Source organism: Astyanax mexicanus, chromosome 15, assembly GCF_023375975.1.
Source record: "Astyanax mexicanus isolate ESR-SI-001 chromosome 15, AstMex3_surface, whole genome shotgun sequence".
Lineage (NCBI taxonomy): Eukaryota > Metazoa > Chordata > Actinopteri > Characiformes > Acestrorhamphidae > Astyanax > Astyanax mexicanus.
This window is the reverse complement of record NC_064422.1, coordinates 37062226-37082751: the sequence shown is the minus strand read 5'-3', so window position 1 is coordinate 37082751 and position 20526 is coordinate 37062226. Positions and strand designations below refer to the sequence as shown.

At 36.7% G+C, this 20526-nt stretch overlaps 1 protein-coding gene and 1 long non-coding RNA gene across 3 annotated transcripts in view; one reads left to right on the top strand and one right to left on the bottom strand.

Moving 5' to 3' along the window:
• LOC103025909 (cadherin-12) overlaps positions 1-20526 on the top strand; it is a 292081-nt gene that overhangs the window by 83241 nt on the left and 188314 nt on the right. The window lies entirely within an intron of this gene.
• On the bottom strand, positions 1677-6540 carry LOC111192637 (uncharacterized). Of its 2 annotated transcripts, none has more exons than XR_002650047.2 (3): positions 6264-6540; positions 4593-4660; positions 1677-1858 (listed from the first exon to the last, which is right to left on the bottom strand). It is a non-coding gene; the product is annotated as an uncharacterized LOC111192637 (long non-coding RNA). The 2 variants fall into 2 exon arrangements; XR_002650045.2 differs by lacking the exon at positions 6264-6540 and adding an exon at positions 5545-5796.

Here is a 20526-nt window from a genome sequence, read left to right as displayed (position 1 = left end):
GAAATGCACCTAAAATGATGGAGTTTCTAGTTCTGGATCAGTTTTGAGCTCCACAGGGCAGATCCATATGGGAATTTACACATTCATCAATATTTTAAGTGTTCAAATTCCAAAAGTAATGTACAATGTCTGCAAAAATATCTGTCCATTTCCAGTAATGAGAACAATTCTTTCCTCATTGGTATCAAGGTCAATACAGCCCATTTGCTAGGACCTCTGGGGTGGAACTGAAGAGATAACACATAACCGATCTTGAGCCTGAGCGGTAGAATAACCTGGACTTTTTCAGTTTTTGAAAAAACAGCAGTAGCAGTTCTTATTGTTCTTATTGTTCTACTTGCTGAGCCATAGCTGATGCTTTGGGCTGCTTGTATTCATGCCAGCGCCAGAGACAGGGACTGGTCAAGCGAAGAATAGGCTTTTTTTTATAAATTCCTTGTTCTGTGCTGATAGATACTGGATTTTTCAGTAAATTCCATTGAAGATTTAGAAGTTGTTCAAGTTTTTAACCTGCTGTCTCGTCACTTTTTGGAAACATTTTGTTAATAAAAGTTGAGTCTATATATTTTATCTCCATGTCTATAATGGGTTTAGGTTTCTCAATCCATTTCTGGATATCAGGGCACTTGTACATGAAACATTAACCAGAAGCAACCATGAGAGCCTTATGGAGATGATTAGCAGGGATGCTATGTTTAAACTTCACGCTCTGTATACTCTCTCTCTGTCCATTACATAACTCTTCCCCATCTGCTGGACTAGGTGTGGATCTAAACACAAACTGACTTGCTCAACCAAGCTTTGTGCGTGACTATTTCCCTTTGTCCAATTAACTGCAAAACCAGGATGTGCTCGGTAAACAGCTGTTATTGCTGCATGATAATGGGCGTCATGATAGTTTGTGATCACTGTCCTTCACGTCAAGTAAATCAACTTGTTAATCACGGCTAATTAGCAGATCATGGGAGCCGCACAGAAAACAGGGCAATATTTCAACAGACCGAATTGTCATTTTCAATAAAGACTCTTTGCGCTGGATTCATTAAAGAAGGATGTCATTGCAGCGGTCTGTAACAGTGACAGTGACTAAATGTGTGTGAAGAGTGAAGAAAAGGGTGTAGACAAATCAGCTCAATAAACATAATAGAAAAAAATAAATATATATATATATATATATGAAATGGAACATGCATATTACAGGTTAAATTGTGTTATTATAGTTATTTTACGTTTTTTTTTTTTTTTAAGCAATAATCCTAAATACGAACAACAACAATTCTATAGGAAAAATAATAAAATGCCAATAATTAATTGTGGATGCTTGATTTGTGTTGTGCTCCTCAAGTGTTACGCAATATTGTGTTGAGGTTAAAATTTTAGGAACCACTCGTAAATCCAAACCTTTACTACACACTTTACACCATAAGAATAAGTCTTTCGTTGTAGCCACTGTAGCCATAATAACCCATAATATACTGTATGAGATTTTTAATGGTGTAGTCATTTAAATAAGTTGAAATAATTTGTTAAATCATTTTTTTTTCACTTTCTATGTGTGCGTGTGACAGGTTAATAGGCAGATGATTATGTGTTTTTGCATTGTTTTTACTTTGTGTGTGTGTGTATGTGACAGGCATATAGGCAGATGATCTTGTGTATTGGGTTTGTTCTAAATGGTGCAATACAAAAGAATAGGGAAAATAAAAATCCAAACATAAAACTTAAAGAGAGTTTAGAGAGGTACACTTACTTGTTAGAAGTGAAAGAAACATGCAGCAACTTCAAAATACAAACAGGGGTGTTTTTAGGGTTGCCCTTCAGCTGTTATTGGGTACAACAGTCCACAGTCTGTATGGATCTGTATGGAATTGGAAAGGCATTACACGTAAGCAAAACTGAGTGACCAATTGTACAAATACAGTTACTGTAATTTACTGATTATATCGGTTATACGAATCACTTAAATATACAGTTGCAAAGAAAGTATGTGAACTCTTTGGGATTACTCAGATTTCTGCATAAATTGGTCATTAAATGTGTTCTGATCTTCATTTAAGTCACAACAATAGACAAACACAGTCTGCCTAAACTAATACCACACAAAATATTCTATGTTTGCATGTTTTTTTTTTTTTTTTTAACACAACATGCTAAAACTTTTTCTTGCTATATAACATATCTAACTTTCCTGCTTGGAACTGACATTTGACATTAGGCAAGTTAATTTTTAAGCTTCACTCACAACAATAACACAGAAATGTTTAGCATCATTATCATGCTTTGTATCAGTTTACAACTTGTATCTTCCCACAAAAGTTTTTTTTTATCTTAAAATGATGTGCTGTACAGGGCTAGGATAGTAATGTTAGTTAAGGACTATTAGCCTTAGCATTTTCTTATCAAAAGACTGGCTATTTTAGTAGAAGGGCTCTACTGATGTAAATTTATGATTAGAATAGCACTGCTGGAATAAATGTAGTGTGCTTTGTTGGTTTGTTTGCTGGGGTATAAACAATGTTAGGTGTGCAAACTGTAATTTGTCACAATTACAATTACATTCAGGCTATGTAATTTATTCAATGCTAAAAAAAAAAGAGTGTCAAAATAAATTAAAAACGGCAAAAAAAGGTTTCTGCTACAACAATTTCAAACATTTTAATTTAAATTTAAATTTTAATATTGATGCATGTCATTTTTTCTATTTTCCTGAGATTATGTAAGCATTCAGAAATATGTTACAAATATGTTACATACTTAATTGTGTAACAACAATACAAATATTTATTTACTACACAACCCAATACAACACCACCTCTTGCGCAGTGCAGCTTGTCAATAGAGAACATATGTTGCTGGGTTTAAGTATTAAAGCAGTTGTGTTTAAGTGTTTTTGTAAAGTGTTTCCATTAGGCAGCGTGTTTCAAATTAACACAATGATCATTTACTAGGAGAGCACACTTATGGGAAACCAGAGGGGACCCGTGCTTTTAACACAGCCTAATGAAGCATCTCATTTGACACGAAGTAAACGTAGCAAATGAAATAATTAGATATGCAAGTGATTTATTGAACCAGAAGACTTCATTTCCTACTTGCTAATAAATGCTTTCAACAAGGGACAGTTCATTCACAGCGAGGAGAAAAAAAAATAAGGTCACAAATTATCAGAAGAGTACTTAATGACAAGCAATGACAGGCAAACCTTTAATGTCAGTTATAAATAGTTTGCCTTTAGGGTGTGATCTGTGTTATTTAGAAAGATAGCTTAGAGAAGATCACCATGTATTTATTACACAGGTGTTAAAACGTCTAACATTAGTATACAGTATATGTTAATTTATGTGGAGAAGGTGCTACAGTTTATTCCTTAAGGTCAGTATAAAATGCATTGTTCTGTATATATAACTGTATCTAGAGCTGGGCAATATGACAGTATTTAATTGTATCATGATAAATATTCGTATCTTAGCAACTATATACGTATTTAAGCATAACAATAAGATTATCAGTACTTATAGAGAGTAGAGAGGGGGTTAGGCAACAGTCCAATATTACTTTGATACTGTATAAGCCAGCAACAAATATACAATTGTTTTATTATTATTATTTTTTTTTCACATAGATAAGTTTTTGCAAATTAAATGCAAATGAGACCTTTATTTACTCAGTGTTTTTATTTGTTTTTGTTTGGCTTTGTTTGTTTAGTGTGTGCTGTGAACATTCTGACCAATCGCAGCTCCAGATGGGTTATTACCGTGGGTGTTTGTGTAAATCAAATGTGGGTGTTTGTATATTCATGAATCAGAGGGAGTCACTAGTGAATAATAATAATAATAATAATAATAATAATAATAATAATAATAATAATAATACAAAAAAATATGATTTGAATAAAAATAATGCAGGTCAGAAAACTCTGTTAAATCATGAGGGTGCTAATGTGGTGTATTATTAGCATGCACATAAAACTACTTAAATATGCAGTATTACCTACGCACAACATTGTTTTTCTCAATAAAAATAAACAAAGGGTTGCTCTCTCTCTCTCTCTTTCATCAAAGACTAAGGAGCAGCAAGCTAAATATTAAACGTTAATTTAGTTTGAATATATCTCAGCTTTGAAACAAATGCAACAATGGATTACTATTATTATTATTATCAAGAGGAAGATGGATGATCACAAGCCATCAAAGCAAGCTGAACTGCTTGAATTTTTGCACCAGTAGTAAAGGCAAAAAGTTATTCAAAAGCAGTGTGTAAGACTGGTGGAGGAGAACATGCCAAGATGCAAGAAAACTGTTTAAAAAACAGGGTTAATTAATCAAATATTGATTACTGAACTCTTAAAACTTTATGATTTGATTTGATTATGATTTATTATTTGAGTTTTTTCAGACATTTCTCATTTTCTGCATATAAATGCTCGAAATTACAATATTTTTATTGTGAATTTTGGATAAATGCTGTTTGTAGTTTATAAAATAAAGTTTTAGCAGTTAAGGATATACATACATACATACATAAATACATACATACAACCAATTTAATTACTTCCCTGATTAAACTAAGGGGGGAAAAGGTGACTAACTTACCTCTTAGCGTCTCCACAAGAGTTGTTTTCAGCAGCAGTAGCATGCTCACCCACTTTCCACTGCCAGCTCTAAATATAATGGAGAAAAAAAAAAAAAAACATCTGATAAATGCCAGTGCCCAGTTGCATAAAACAGTGAACTATTTTCCTTAAGATTGATAAGTGTGCTTATGGGAGAAAAAATGCTTTTAGTGTTTTCTAAGACCTTAAACCAGAAGATAGTGACGTATGTGTAATAAACAGACACAAAAACAAAAAAGCTGTGTAAAGCTCTGTACAAGTCCCCGAGTGACATATACGGACATCCTGAGAGCATCACAGGACAGTATGTGAATGAGTGTTCAGTCATCTCACCTTATTTACAGAATTTAGGAGTGCTTGAAATAAAAGTAGCTCCTTTAAAAGTGTATATTTGGCTTTTACAGCTCAATTTCAGTAATTTTAACTACTGACATGCTTTATTTAAATGTTTTATATATATTATAATCCATAAAACTAGTTCTAACATAATTTTGAACAACATGTTAAAATACAAGTTAAATTAAATTAAAGAGTTGCCAAGAGTGTGTTACATCAGGATTTTTTTTATTTTTGGAAGGAAGATAATAACCAACACTGCTTGTTCCCAACAAAAAGTGGACTAGATGCATAATGATGCCCTGAGGTGACACATGCAAAAAAGAACACTGTTTAAGTAAGTAAACAACAAAAATAAATGTTGCATTTTGTGACAAAAAAGAACATTGCAAAAATTAAAAAATGGTTTAATAACTAAAAAAATGTTTGTTGTCTGAGGGCAACACCCTGCTAAAGGGGGCTAGTTATTAAAAGCCGTGCATACAGTCCCTTAGCTGTCGGTTCCCTTAAAAATATTTAAATCCAATTAAATAAAACATTTAAATGCTAAAAGTGTTCAAAATCACGTAAAATTAGTAAAAAAAAATAGCTCTTACTTCGCTTTGTTGGCTCTGGTGCTGCCATACCCTAATGTCCGAGTTTGTTTCTGATGCAGTGGGCGGGGCTAAGCTACTGTAAATTTTTCATTGGCTTGTTTAATGTTTTATTCTGATGGACAATAGGCTTTAATTAGTGTAATTTGCAACAAAACACACAAAAAAGAAAACATGCTGTTTTCTTAAAATAAATCTAGCAACAAAATCAGTAAGTTAGCAACACTGGCTAACAACACAGCTGTTATTAGCACAAGTGAGTCGTTGTCATGGTTACAGTGGGACTTTAGGGCAGTAAACCCTTAGTCACTGCAGTAAAACCCCTTAACATGTCCCTTTAGTTAAGTAAACGTTCTGAGGGATTTTATGTAACACACTAAAGCTAAGTAATTCCCTTATAGTGGAAAATCTTCCTTTAAGGTGTATAATTACAGGAGAAACCTAAAGTATTTAATGCAACAGGTCACAAAAACAGGTTAAAGCTCACTTTTACACTCTATTTACATAAATAATATGAAATAAAACATTTAGCATCACTTACTAACCTCTGTATGATTTTATTCAGTTTACTTCTGCCTCTAAACTGTTTGTTTTCCAGCTGAAAGACAGGAGCTGTAGCTACAGGTGTAGCTAGAATAGTATCTAAAGTAGGAAGCTGAAGTAACTCACAATTATCATATGTTTGTTAACTGTCTGCCTTTATCTCTGTGAATTTCACTCACGTGTGGTCAACTGTAGCTTTCTGTTGTCTGTTTATGGCTTTAGTTTAAGGTTTTACTGTTTTTTTAAAACAGTACTGAGTGGTGTTTTGTGGTGCAGTAACAAACTAAACACTGCTCAGAGTAATTAAGCTCTGCACCTGTCTCCAATTCCTGTCATCTGTCATTTCAAATTAAAAGCCCTCTACAGAGTTTTGTACTTGAGATTTGTACCTGAGATTTTTTAAACTTCTGACACAGCAAGAATAAAGTTTAAATAAAAGGCTGATTAATGTCAAATTGTTTTGTTTATAAACATTTTAAAATCTATTAACAAAGCAACAACAACCAAGAAAAAAAGACTGCTACTGCTACAGAAAAAATAGAAGGAGAAAAAGAGATAAAAAAAACATAAAAATAGATCTAAAATAAATAAATAAATAATAATAAATAAATAAAATAAAATAATAGCTACCAAAATAAATCACATATCCTTATGATATGTTTTTTATTAATGCCATTAATGGGATAAGAAAGAGGCCTCAAAATGGGTTTATTTTATTTTTGTATAAGCAATTTAATTCGAGTCTGATTATTTCCAGGTTAAGAAAGTAAAGGTCACAAAATGTCAAAATTGTTGACACACATGCAAAAGAAAACTATAAATAACAAAAATAAATAACACTAATTATAATATATGTATACTAGAGTTGAAAGAAAAAATTATATCATATTGTATAGTGATATTTTACTATAGAAAAATAAATCTATACCTTATAGGTTTTTTTAAAATACGGTAATAAATTGTAATTGTTAATTTACAAGTTAAGTTTGGTGCCAGTCAGTGGTTTATTTTGTGTTGTGTTTAAACCCCGCCCTCTAGAAAACTGTGTTGCACCCTGTCGTCAGATCCCACTGTTTTGATTGGATAAAAAGTAAACTTTTTTTACACAGATTTTATAAATATGATGTGTGTAGTTTATACTTTGACAGCTTTTCTAAAATTCAATTTTAACAGTCGCAATATATATATTACAATATATTGAACGGTTTCTTTTGTCTCATTTTACTGCTACATCCATGACTGTAATTTAACATAATATAAAATAACAATAAGTTATTTTAAGTTGTTGTGGTTGGTGTGGCACAATGGATAACACCACTACCAGCCAGTGAACTACCAAATCTTGTAGGAGAATGGGGTTTAATTCCCAGTCTTGTTGAACATCTGATGTTGTGCTATAGCAATAAGAGTCCTTGGGCAACACTCCTAACATTACATTGGCCCAACTCTCTAATTGGAGAGATAATAGATAACCTTGTAAGTTTGTAAGTCACTCTGTATAAGAGCTTCAGCTAAATGCCATAAATATACAAGTATTTCATGCATACTGTGCAGCTCTAAAACCAAGTAGACAAAATATACATAACCAAAGCTTAAAACAATAGTGATACTACATGCTCTGTTCTGTAATTGGCATCCCCATAGAATTTACATTTTACATTCTAATCTTAGCAAAGCCAAAACAAACAAACAAACAAGCAAGCAAACAAGCAAACAAATAAACAGGACAGAAACAAAGCTCAGCTGATGTAGGGAAATCTCTGAGATGTCAGCATCTCCAGCCTTCAGCACTGATTTAAAAATACTGCTGCTCGAGACCCATGAAAGAGGAGTCAATGCCTCTGGTGTGGAAGAGGCTAGACAGGCCGGATCCGGCGCTCAGCTGTGAAAGGGTGTTCCTTGCTCTGTGTAAGAGGAGTCAAACCCTGACAGCTCTGCCTGCCTCTCTCCTCCTCCTCCTCCTCCTCTCCCTTCCTCCTTCTCTTCTTCTTTCTTCTCCCTGCTCGTTTCTGTTGTCTGACCATGGACTGGACCTTGAGATCTGATGGTGCAGCAGCAGTGGCTCGGAATCCAACATGCGCACCCTGCTCGCTGTCAAAGCCACAGCAGGCAGGAGGAGTTATAATATAAAATATAAATCACGCTCCTGACCTCTTAATAACCTGCAGTTTTGAGGGCAGAACCCGGCTCGGTTTATGCTCATGTGTAGATGAAGGAGCAGCATATGCCCTTTTGTCTGTTCACTTTTTACAGTGTGGACCTCAAAGTGGCCTAGTCTCCAGAACCCGGACGTGTGACGAGCAATGGGGGAAAAAAAATACATAATTCACGCACTAGGAGCACTTTCAGAGCTGTCAAATAATCCTCTCTCATAATCACACGGTTTCATTCATGCTTTGTCGGTTGCATCATAAGGGCTGGGGTTTTTTGGCAGTGCAGCCAGACGGGTTCCCACAGGGCTTTGCTGAGTCAGAGCCTTCCCCTATCTCTCGCCTCTTCTTTGCCTCTGGCCATTTCTGTCTGTGTGCTAACACCGCCTGTGTCTTCAGGGGTAAAGGAGAGTTCACGTTCGTTCGTGGATGGAGTTTGACTGTCGTTCAGTAGGCCAAGCAGCCGAGCAGAGGAAAAAGATGAAGGAGATAAAAATGTTCATACAAATTTACATAAAACACAGCTTTTTAGGACTGTGAATTGGCAAGAACGATATATATATATATATATATATATATATATATATATATATATATATATATATATATATATATCACCATAGCTCCAGACTAAATTCTTTCACAATCTTCCCAGAACTGTCCAAAAACTTTCTGTCAACACTCCTAAACTAAAAATGGTCCAATCCAAATTTTCAAACATTACTGTTGTATTTTTATTTGTGTATATTTGTGTATGTACAGTACTGTGCAAAAGTTTTAGGCACCAAAGCAAATTGCACTAATCCATTTATAAACATACAGTACAGGCCAAACGTTTGGACACACCTTCTCATTCAATGCGTTTTCTTTATTTTCATGACTATTTACATTGTAGATTCTCACTGAAGCATCAAAGCTATGAATGAACACATGTGGAGTTTTATGTACTTAACAAAAAATGACCTGGCCTCCACAGTCACCGGATCTGAACCCAATCCAGATGGTTTGGGGTGAGCTGGACCACAGAGTGAAGAAGGCAAAGGGGCAACAAGTGCTACTAAACACCTCTGGGAACTCCTTCCTTCAAGACTGTTGGAAAACCATTTCAGGTGACCACCTCTTGAAGCTCATTGAAAGAATAATGCCAAGAGTGTGCAAAGCAGTAATCAGAGCAAAGGGTGGCTATTTTGAAGAAACTAGAGTTTTGTTAAGGACAAAACTCCTGGATGCTCCTCAGCCAGCATGTGTATATGTTCAATTTCATCAGCAGCTCACCTGATTTACCAAATTTACCAATTTACCAAACCAGGTTTAGATATGATGAGAACTAGAAATAACTATATTAAACTCCCAAAGGTGCCTTTTACACAGTACTGTATATTTAATTTATTGTTTTTCAATATATTTTTGACAATATAACAAGGGGAATTATACTTAAACGTATAATTAAATCATGTCAAATAAGTAAATAAAATCCAATATAGGTAATAACATAGTCTAAAAATGTAAGTCTGATGTAACAGAACTGTCTGTGTTTAGCAAAAGCATGATGTGACACACCTTTTAGTAGGTGGCTATTTTTGATACATGTTGAATCTCCTCTCTCCTGGTTTTAAAAAGAAGAGTTAGGTAACATGTCCTAGTCTAGTACACATCAATGTGATCAACCAGTTTATTTTAAATGTGCATGGTGTAATTGTCTTCATGTCTCTTACACATTTTTAGTCTGCTGGCATGTTGAAGTCCATTTGCTCATCCTAAAAGCTCAGTTCTGCCATTAGCCAGCAAGTGGTGCAATTTCACAGCTAAACGTTGTCACTTTCGAAGCTCCCAAGTTGACTGACATGGTGAGCCACCAACCACAATTTCTTCCAGGGCTTTCCTCATTAGAATTACATTGACCATCCTCCTCTTGCAATGTTACCAGGAGAATTCCTAGACATATTTCAACCAGCGGGTAGTCTCTTCAAAAACTGTCTGTAACCTGTTGTACTGCATGTACATTCTCTGTCATGAAAGTTAGCGAAAAGAGCTTTAATCCTGTCTGTTGTATTTTTATTGGGATCGGGACAGTGGGATGGTGTTAGTTATGGTTCATGCTTGATTGCAATATTTTATGATACTGTAAGTGAGCCAGCATATTAATATTTTTTTGGGGGTGAAAACTGTCATAGCATAGAAAACAGGAAACATACTTGAAGCGGAACTGTTTTCGTTAGTGAAACATTTTTGACATGTGCCATTGAATATTGATTTTGTTGTTACTGCTTCATTATTCCATGTGGTGACACTAAATTAATTAATAGAATAATATACAAAAAATCATATAACTCTTCACATTATATACCTTTAATCTGCTATTATCATGATATGTGTTTTTTTTCATTGTGAAGGTTGCAATATGGTATATTTCTACTTAATGGAAGATATACTTATTATGTATTCATTCTAAATCTTTAATAAATGTCACAGCATTACCTCCTTTACTCATTCTACACCGGGGTTTGTAGGGAAGATAAGAATACTACAGGAGGAAAAAAGAAAGAAAAAAAGGGAAAATCTTGTCACCGTCACAGTGGGGACGGAATAGAGTCCTTAGGACAGTTTGGAGATTAAACAGCCCATGCAGCGACAGACATGATTGCCGTTTAATCCACTCCGCCGCAGGCCTCTCTGGGGTTTAAGCTCTGCATCCATGCGGGTTCGAGACCAGCTTTCCTCCGCTTGCAACCCAAGCTGGGGGCCCAGGGGCCAGGCCATTATGAGCAGCCAGCAAGCGGTAGCAGGTACAGGCAACCGGCGGAAAAAGCCTTATGCAGCTGTTCCAGATGGCGTGCTGCTTAATAAAAGGCTTTGTTTAGAAAAAGGAGGACCTGAAATGTCTGATTCTCTCAGGGGACTCTGTTTGTTCTCAATAAAACCCCTCCACACAAAGCTCCTGATCCAACAGTGTTTGTACTGCCAAGTCTTATTGACTGGGCTAGGAGGGCTACAGCAGGAGAAATCCGTGTACGCAAGCCGCTAGCAATGATGTCCTACCACGCCCAGTTTCACATGTGGAGAGACAGAATCAGTCACGCATGCTGTGTGTTTGTGTTTGGGCGATTATGGCCATCAGCATCAATAATGGTCCAAAGATGATCTGCCAACTAATGGAGTAAAGCAGTGCCACAATGAGATGAGAGTATGGAAGCCCATTCCCGACACCTAAAAAAAAAAAAAAAAAAAAAATCCAGCGCATTTTTTTTATTATCATTAAATAACCTGCTATCTAATTTTTAAAAAATACTTTCTCAGAAATTTGAGATAGTAAGTCATTATTTTGAGAAAGTACATTATTTTTGTGAGATAGTAAGTCATTATTTTGAGATACTATCAACATTTTGAGATACTATCTCAATGTTTTGAGAAAGTAAGTCATTATTTTGAGATATTAAGTCTATATTTTGAGATACTATCTTATTATTTTGAGACATTAGGTCATTATTTTGTGATACTGTCTCTTATTTTCAGATACTATATCATTATTTTGTGATAGTAAGTCATTACAAAAGCAAACACACTTGCTATCTCAAAATAATGACTTAGTATCTCCAAATAATGACTTGCTATTTCAAAATAATCACTTAGTATCTCAAAATAATGAATTAGCATATCAAAATAATGACTTAGTATCAGAAAAGAACCTAGTATCTCAAAATAATGACTTACTATTAAAAAAAATGGCTTAGTATCTCATAATAATCACGTACTATCTCAAAATAATGACATGCTATTTCAAATTAATGACTTAACATCTCGAAATAATGAGATGTACAGAGTACAGCAGTTTACTTAATAAGAAGAAAAACATGTGCTGTATTTTTTTTTTTTTTTTTGTTAATTTTAGATGGCAGGAATGGGCTTCCATAAGAGAGGCTGGCCTGAAACAAAGAATATTACACTGGATATGTGTGGAGATAACAATGGAGGTATTGATATCAGGTAAAAAAAAAAACAGAAATATATTGGTTGGTGTGGCTCAGTGGATAACACCACTACTTGCCAGCGAGCTACCCTAACATGTGGGAGACTGGGGTTAATTTTTCCTATTTTCTTCCTATTTAAACTTAGGCCAATTTTTGCCGAGTAGCATCACAGTGTGCTCGGAGGAAAGCGCAGCGACTCGGTTCCGATATATCAGCTCACAGACGCCTTGTGCTGTTCGATATCGCCTTAGAAGTGATGTGGGGAAAGAGCACCATTTACCCACCCAGAGGGAGCAAGGTCAATTGTGCTCTTTCGGGGTTCTGGCAGCTGATGGCAAGCTGCATGACCGGGAATCGAACCAGAAATCTTCCACTCTGCACTCAGAACATTTTAAAATAATGAAAACTACTACTGGGACTATAGCATAATATAGAGAAATATACTTATATATGTAATAGTAGATATCGAAAGTACACAGTGTGCTTAAGCATGCTGTGTGTAAACTGCAGCACTTCAGTAAAAAGCTCTAGAGGAGCCTGGCAGTCTTTGGGGTGGCACGGCCTCTGCCCTGGGTTTGGCACGGTTGGGATGGCATGAATCTACAGCGATCTGCCTGTGAGAGGCTCTGCGTGGGTTGCTCCACTGAGAGAGCAGTGTCCCTGCAGTGCAGCATGCCAGTATCAGCAACTATTCACCCCTCACTCCATCTTTTATTCATGAGTCCCCCCCGCTTGATTATTTATTTAGCTGGGTCCAGTCCACACTTGCCGTTAGTCTGCTTTATTTTCTTTTCGTTTAATCTTCCTTTGCCTTCCTGTCCTCATTTAGCACATATTTCTATCCCCCTCTCTCTCTCTCGTATTTCTCCTCTCTCCTCCTGCTTTCCTCCTTTCTTTATTCCTTGTTTAGTCTTGGCTCCAGGGCATCCACTGTTTAGTCATGCCAAGGTAAACAATGACAAAGTTTGTTCTAGATTTTACATTCATTTTCCTTGCTATTTTATCTCGTGCCAGTACTCAAGATATAGGTGTGCATGAGAGAGAGAGAGAGAGAGAGAGAGAGAGAGAGAGAGAGAGACAGAGACTGCAGTAAAGCAGTAAATATCTCAATTCCTGCCTGAAATGTTTGCTGAGCTTAGGTTAGCAAACACTGAATCCAAATGCAGGAATTCAGAAACACGCTGTAAACACAAACACCAAATACATTCCCCAAAAGAATCAGCTTGTTACCCCCAAATATGAATGACCATTTAATGTTTTTTATCTATAAACCTTCTATTATGTTGGTCAATCTCTTTAGTGATGTAAAACAGCTTATTTTTCCCACCGCTTACCATATGCTACAGAGTGATGGGGTGCTGTTAGAAACAGTTGGACGCTTAGCTGACAAACAAAGTTGGTTGGATTTTTTTTTTTTTTATTCCAGCCTAATATAATATTATATTAAGCAAGGATATTTCCACACTTGTCTTCAATACAGGAGTTAGCATACATGATTGACCCCAAACTCAGACAGCAGGCACTAATGTGAAAATGCAGCAATACTTAAGACATAAGAACCCAGGTCGTTTCCGAATATTGATAGAAAATTTGCCACCAAAAAAAAAAAAAAAAAAGATCACACTCTAATATTTTATTGGATCGTCTTTAGATTTGTTTGCTGCATGCATTCACTGTGGCATTGTTTCAATAAGCTTCTGCAATGTCACAAGATTTATTTCAATCCATTAATTTTTCACCAAGATCTTGCAGCAGCATTGATGATGGTAGAGTCTGACCACTGCACAAAGCAGCTCTTCTCCATCCAGCACATCCCAAAGATTCTCAATGAGGTTAAGCTCTGGACTCTGTGGTGAACTCTCTCTCAATCCATGTGTGAAAATGATGATCTCATGCTCCCTGAATAACTTTTACAATTCCAGCCTCATGAATCCTGAAATTCTCATCTTGGAATATGGCCGTGGCATCAGGGAAGAAAAAAATCCATTGATGGAATAACCTGGTCTACATTCAGTATATTCAGGTAGTCAGCTGACCTCATTCTTTCAGCACATACTGTTGCTGAACCTAAACCTGCAGACCAACTGCAGCATCAACCCCACATCATTTACTTAGTTAAATCCAGGTGGTCAGGCAGTGTATTTTAAGATTGTGTTCTATAAATTCTGTTAGAACTACAGTAGTTATATTGAAAGTAAAACATTTAATTAAAGCATTTAAATTGGTACAATTGTTGGTTTATTAAAAAATGTCCACTTTTAAAAGGAGCTCATTTGTATCCAGCATTAACCCAGCACTCCTACATTCTGTAAATAAGCTGAGATGAAGGGACACAGATTCACACACTGTCCTGTAATGATACACTCAAGATCATCAATATGTGTCACATAGAAATCTTCTTTAGGGAGTTAAAATAAAGTGCTATAAGGAACTTAACTTAGCTTTCAAAGTGTTTGTCACACCTACGTCATAATGGGCTCATTTGGGTTAATTAATAATACTAATATATTATTAATAACAGGTGCAAAAAACAAATCATCCTCCAAAAGCAAAATTAAATTGCAGTTGATGTTTGTATGCTAAGTATGTGTGACTGTGTCAATTTGCAGAGAGTTTTTAATTTGAAACCAGGGACCTCCAACCATCTCTAGAGAAAGATGGATTAATCCAGTTAACATTAATCTAAAAATCACATTCACAACAAAAAAATATAAAGCATATACTAATCATATACTAGCACCAAAACCCCCATCCACACATCATGGCATAAATTAAAGCTAATATTACTATCCTAGTCCTGTACAGCTCATATCTTTCATCTGGAAAACAGCTAGACTATGAAGAGGTAGTAAAGTGAGCTAAATACCAACTAATACCAACTGATACAGCAATACCATCACAGTTATAAGTAATGATTAATGCTTTATACAATTTAATGGATGGAAATAAAGCATTAAAATTATTATAAACCTGGTATTTATCCCCTCTCCTGGTCTTTCCTCTAAAAACCTGGATTTCAATACTGCCTTTAATGGGTTTCCTGTGCAAAGGTTGCATTGCTGTATAGCAATTAAATGACCAAGTGCATCGTCCTGTGAGTGATTCTCAACTTTGATAAATAAGCTGGACTTCAGACATGGAGTCATGCCAAAGTATATAACAACCACATATATATTTTATCCAGACCAGCACTTTTTACCTCATTAAAACAGCCATGTTTTATAAAACACCATAAAACAGCTATATAAAACTCCCTTAACGACCATACTCTCTCTATCTCAGACCCACACACCCGGGCAATCATCACAATTAAAATATAGCCACCCTCCCGTCGTAAAATGATGAATAAAACCCAAAATCCGGGTCTCCTCCAGATGAACACCATTTCACTCGCCTTACTCCGCTGCAGTCTCAACTGCTTATCTGTTAATCATGTTTACGACAGGCCTGACAACTAATAACTTTCCCTGGGAGTTTCATCTCCCTCATCTTAATCGGAGCCGGCAGCTTGGTGAGCCATATGCTTGCTGATTATTGAAGGTGATGAGTTAAGGGAACACTAAGGCAACGCTGGCGCAATGTTCAGGGAACGCTGTCAGGCCCCGGCTTCACGTTATCAGGGGCCGACGTGTGGGTCAATGCGGCGTACGGTGTGTCTGACACATGCTAATGAACCCGTCTCATCAGGCATGCAGCGCTACGTATGCCTGAGAAGAAAAAAAGGAAAAAGTGACCATCAGAGTGTTCCGGAGTGCCGGGAAACTATGGGAGTAGTCATATCTCATTACATCGGAGCGGGATAAACACTGACCCTCACCATCACACAGGTGACCCGAGCGGTGACAGCTTGTCTTGATCGTGAACGCAGGTGGAGGAAGGTGGAGGGGGGGGGTGGTGGGGTGGGGTGTTGTTGGCTGATGAGTTTTGACTTTTAAGTAGCACTTGTGGAAATAAATGAAACAGGATATGCCGCATAACCTTGATAAAAGTAATCTCTCCCGAAGCACTGTTCCAAGTCAATGAAATTAACCAAAGACAATGATGTCAATGAGAGCACTTCTAATGAAATTTGTAGAGTAATGGCTTATTTTATTATACGACCGAGGGGGAGGTGGGGGCAATTAGCAGCCGAATTAGAAAATATCAACTCCCGAAACCGAGAGGAATACTCAGTAGAGGAATAATTAAATAAAGAACACTCTACTGATTTACTTGGGTCACGATCCTGCACTGATCTGTATCTGAAGGCAAAGTGAGCTAGATATTACAATTAAGTACAGAGTGTGATAAGGCCATAAAAAAAAGAATGTTTCAGTGGAACCAAAAAAAGTAAAAAAGAAGTAATATGTCATGGGTTGGGCTTAATCTTAATTTCACCATTTTACACCACTGGAAAAAGCCGCAATATGTAATAAGTACTTAAGTACATGTGTATTGGCAAGAGCTTGACAATACAGCATATAATATCAGCACATCAGGTGATATATTGAGATATATTGAGATCACAATATAATAAAACACATTATAATATTTATTACATTTGAATAAAGTAAAATTTTACTTTTTTCCAGTCATAACAATGGAATCCAAAGACTGAGTAAAACACTGCACACATCTAGTGGGTGGGGCTAAAACGCAACACACAACAATGAATACATGAATGACTACCACCGATCTTTATAAAATGTCACATTATGTTTATACATCAGTATTTTCTTATATTAAAATGTTATATTTATATAGTGTATAGTGATGGGATTAAACTTCTAGGCCCCATCTGGGTTGTACTATACAGTGCACATGGGGCCTAGATGGGCTAATGTGACATTACAGTGGGCTGTAGACTATCGATGGGGCATTTGGGAAGTCCAACTGGATCCCAGTAATAAACAAATGTACTAACCCATTTTGAGCCACTGTGACAATGAGTCCATATGTGTGAAAGCACTGTGATTAGCACCAAATTGAATATTTTGTTGTCAGGTGTCAAATTCCTAGAAAGCCTGGGTGTCATAGTGTGGGGTATACATTTGCACAGTGCCAGATCAATTTTGGTCAACATACTGCTAATATATATAATACAGATAATATGCCATGACCAGCCACATTGCCAGACTTATCTCTGATTGAAAATGCAAAGTGCAATACTCAGGAGATCGCTGGTTCGAGTCCTGGTCATGCAGCTTGCCATCAGCTACCAGAGCCCTGAGAGAGTACAATTGCTCGTACTCTCTCTGGGTGGATAGATGGCGCTCTTTCTCCTCATAACTCCAAAGGGTGATGTCGATCAGCACAAAGCTGTGTCTGTGAGCTGATGTATCAGAACCGAGTCGCTGCGTTTTCCTCCGCTGCATCGGCACCAGTTCGAAAAAAGAGGATGTTGCTGACTTCACATGTATCGGAGGAGGCAGGTGCTAGTTTGCACCCTTCTTGTCTTGTGGCATCATCTGTGATGGGGGATGTGCAATTACGTTTTTGATGAGTGTTTAATAGTTATATTTTAGGTTAATATTTATGGCTTATTTTATCCCTAGAACGCTAACGTCTGGTGATTTTCATCCACACTATTTTTTCATGTGATTTTATTGTGTTGCTGCTATCTGAGTTGCATGGGATTTTGGGAAGCTGCAGGGCTCAATGATGTCATTGATGTCATTAATGTTATGGTTGATTCCCTCCTTCCATCTATGTTTTTTTTTTTTTTTGAGGCATGCATTCAGGTGATTTTCATCCAACATTAGTGATAGAGAGTAACATATTTAATGGGTGTAATTTACCTGATGTATGTTAGTGTTTGTGTGTTTAAATCAGGTGCTCACATGTCTCAGGAATGGGTGGACCAAAGACCAAGTTCCCAGCAGTATTTTATTTTTTTTTTGTTATGACATTACCTGTTAAGGATTACCTGATTTTTCAATATTGTTTTTTTTATAGGGTCATCCAATGTACCATTTTTTATTTTATGTAATGTTGTATGTTGTAAAATTCAAGAAGGGTATACAGTGTATACCCAACGTTGGTGATGGTGTTACTAATTTTAACATTAGTGTTCTAGGTTTAAAAAAGGCAAAAATGTGCCTCAGTGTCTTTTGGCATAAACAAATGGGATTCATCATTCGAATAAGAATTACCTAACCTCACCTCCTAATGTAAAACTGATCCCCTCCAAATAGGACTACAGACTATTTGTGTTGCTCTCTCAGCAAGAATTGGAGCACGGCTTGCAAGTCCTTCAGTCTTCTGTTGTGCATTGTATGAATTCATGCCTGGTTGAAAAGGCCTTTGGTAGACAGCCCAATGACTGTAATGACTGTCCGTTTTTGGAACGGGGACTTGACAGGAAGCTTCTCCAGAATACAATGAGAATTTTACAGAACAAGAACCCGCTGGTAAGAGAGCCAGAATCATACAGTAGAACACTGCATGCTCCAGTTTAGCCTAGCCTAGAAGAATTCCACCTCATAGACACAACCTAATTCGGTAAACAGTCTCTACTGATGGGGCCCTAATCACTGAAAGTGGCCTCAAATTAGCACTTGAGCACTTCACTTTTTTTTGATGTGATGAGGACTGTCAAATCAAGCCTACGGAAAAAAAGAAAAAAAAGAAAAAACAACAACAGAGGGGAAAACAATTGTGTGTAATTGTGGTCTTTCAGCTTGACATTGAGCAAATCAACAAGAGTGGCAGAAGAGAGAGAATTCTTGACTGGATCAATCTTTCTGTCTGAAGCAGTTCTTCACACACTGCCACTCGCAGGCACAGCGATTCGTCCTGGTCCACCATCGCTGATTAATGCAAATCATCTAACGGACATCCAGCAGAAACACAAGTCTTTTCTGGAACTTGCTCTAATCCGCTCCTGTAATTGCTTAACAAGATCAATCATCAAGTCTTAATTAACCTAAATGTCCAGATGTGTCAGAGGCACTCAGTAATGCAGATTCGGAGAGTAATGCAGGCTGGCAGTCTGCAGTGTTCTAACAATTTATCCACTTCACTGGCACGGAATCTAGCTGGAAAGTCCTTTTTTTTTACTCTTTTCCACTTTGATTTGCAAGGAAATTAAAGTGTTAAGGAGCTTCACAGTCAGCTTATAGAACCGCTGCAGTGCTTCTTTCATTCTTAGGACAGGGGTCTCAAACCTGATCTGCAGGGTTTCATTCTAAACAACCAGCAGCACACCTGATTCCACTGTAACAGCTTAAACAATTGGTCGATCTTTAAACAGCGGGTAACATGCTTTCGCTTACACTGAACCACTGCAGACCAGATCAGGTTTGAGATCTCTGCTTTAGGAGCTCTTTAGGTGGCTGCTCTGCCACTGAGCTTGATCACCACAAGCACTGTGCAACAGCACACCTTGCAGTTTTTTTATTCAGTTCAAAATGTGCAAATCATATATTATATAGAGGTATTACACACAATGTGATCTATTTTAACTGTTTCTTTCTTTCATTATTGATGATTATGGCTTACCATAATGAAAACCAAAGAAAATACAAAAATCAGTCTCTCAGAAAATTTAAAAATTATATAAAATCAATTGGTAATTTTGGCAGTGTGGGCAGTGTGCCAAGTCCTGCTGGAAAATGAAATCCACATCTCTATAAAAGTTGTCAGCAGAGGGAAGCATAAAGTGCTGTAAGATTTTTTTTTTAAGATTTGCTAAAACTCTGCACTGACTTTGGACTTGATAATAAAACCCAGTGGATCAACACCAGCAGATGACATGTCTCTCCAAACCACCACTGATCATCAGTAAATGTTGCATTTTATTTGTAAATCAAGGGAGCAGAGTCTGGAGGAAGAGTGGAGAGACACACAGTCCAAGCTGCTTGAGGTCTAGTGTGAAGTTTCCACAATCAGTGATGGTTTGGAGAGACATGTCATCTGCTGGTGTTGATCCACAAGAACTGACCAGTGTTGTACTGAAATCTAACTCCCCATCGCATGCATGTTTGACAAGCAATAGTATGGCACAACAGATTACACTGGTGATACCTGTATCTACTGCAACTGTAGATTATCCCTTATGTATAAACAGAAATTAAAGGAAACTGAGAGGAATTTATTTAGCATATTCTTCTGTGTGACATGCCTGTACTGTTGATTCTAGCAGAAGGCAGAATGAAGCCCAACACCTGGAAAAGCAACTGGCCAAATTGACATCATTCTACAAAGCAATCATTGTCACATATGAGCCCCATTGATTCTCACAGGATAGGAAATCTCAGAATAATTGACTAAGATGGGAGTGGCTACTCAATTTATACACTGCCATCACCTCCAAACCACGTAATGATAAACATAATACAATTTTC